Source organism: Botryllus schlosseri, chromosome 15, assembly GCF_051294905.1.
Source record: "Botryllus schlosseri isolate E-star chromosome 15, Bs_hap1, whole genome shotgun sequence".
Classification (NCBI taxonomy): Eukaryota; Metazoa; Chordata; class Ascidiacea; order Stolidobranchia; family Styelidae; genus Botryllus; species Botryllus schlosseri.
Genome location: NC_137250.1, coordinates 9,371,068 through 9,372,992, shown reverse-complemented (window position 1 = coordinate 9,372,992; position 1,925 = coordinate 9,371,068).

Genomic DNA, 1,925 nt, shown 5'->3' with positions numbered 1-1,925 from the left:
ACATTCATCGTTTATCCTTATATTTTCGCCTCAATGACTCATATGGAGGAGCGGGCTTTGTAAGCTTGCAGAACTCAATATAACTATTCAATTCAAAGTACACTTCAAACAAAAAGGACGTAGTTTGTTTTTGTCCTTGATGTTTTTGCGGCATATACACCGAATCATGATATATACACACACACGATCTGCGCATACGCATATTATGAGTGCATGATGTGCATATGCCGCAGGACAAGGAAGGTGTAGACCAGACTGGAATTAGTGGTTGTCTTCGGCAATAAGTTGCGCGTGACAGAAGGGTTTCTTCCATAGAATAATTAAGGAATTAAATGGAAAGTTGCGCGTGACGTTTACCACCAATTCCACTCTGGGGTGCAGATATAGCCTTTTACGGCTTTCTAAGTCTTGCATCACCCCTCCATGCTATCCCAGTAATGCATGAGCGCCAAGCAGGGAAGTCATGGATACCAGTGTTACCAATCAGGTCTTTGGTCTGTCCCGGCAGGGGATCGAACCCACGACCTATCGATCAAGATGCTGGATGCTTTACCATTACGCTATCTCGTAGGTCAAGGTCTTCAAGCTAGCAAGACGTCATCTAAATAGGCGTTTTATGCTGCCCACTTAGTTTTTCATCTGTTTTTGATACATTGCGAACATGTTATATTTTTTGCTTTGCGAACGTGTTATATTCTGTTATAAGTTTTATATTACAACCATCCTTTCAGGCTGTAGCTGACTTGATGATCTCCCGATTTCTTCGCTACAGCCTGGTTCTGAATTGAATTATATATACTTTGCTTTGTATTTATCTATCTGTATTATCAATGTTCATGGAGCCGAATAAATCATCTCTCTCTCTCTACAAGTGACGCTATATTGCTCTCGTGCTCCAGCATTGGGTATTCGCAATCCAATAGCAACAACTGCTCAGTGCTCATCGCCGTTGTAGCGGTCGATGCAACGACGTGTTGCAAGACACGCTGGTATAGTGCTTGATTGGAGTCGATGCCACAGTCCCTGTTGTACGCACTAGCCGACTGCAGGACTATAATGACCGCTCTAGTTCTCTTGCATTCCTGATCACACACGCAGATCCTAGGAGCTTTCTTTAATAACACAGGACAGCCAAATAGTAGTAAGTAAGGTCAGAAACTTGCAGATTTACCAGGTTTAAATGACACTGCGGTACAACAAGGAATGGAAAGAATAAATGAAGCGAACTGAAGCCAAATATCTACCATGCGACTGAAGCGCGAGCGCGCCAACCTCAATGTGCGAACTCTGAGAACACGTGCCTTGCAGACTGCCTGTGCCGTCACGGTTCGAGCGCGGACTCTTTATGCTTTCGCGCATGACGGCACCCACCGATATAGCCTAGCCATCATCGGTGCATCGTCGTCGTTCACTTCTAGCACCTCGATGGTGAGGACGACAATAAATCATCCTACTTCCATTCCTTCGCAACTCACATGTACTTTACCGTCAAAAGCTATTGTTAAAGGACGAACCATGCACAAACTGAAAGTGAATTTCCACGGCGAACCCAGTATCCGAGTTTTGATCACACGCACAATGCACAGCACATGTGTTTATGTAGCTTAGTGACATGCACGCATTGGAAGCCATATTCATTGCCAGATTCATTGAGTGTTGAAATTACGATATCACGGATTGTACTCATTGCAGTACTACAGTACTTGATCATAAGCCAAGAGTGTTAATGAATTTTCTTTCGTGCTCCCTCATCATCATAACATATATCATAGCATTACTTTTCCCATTCCGTGCCTCTTTCAATAACTGCCTTAAAGATTGTGCCATAACTGACAATTTATATAAATTTGTTAATCGGACGATATGCAATTCTTGAAAAGTTTTTTCAATGCATATAGAGAAACTACTATCCTATCCTACTATTA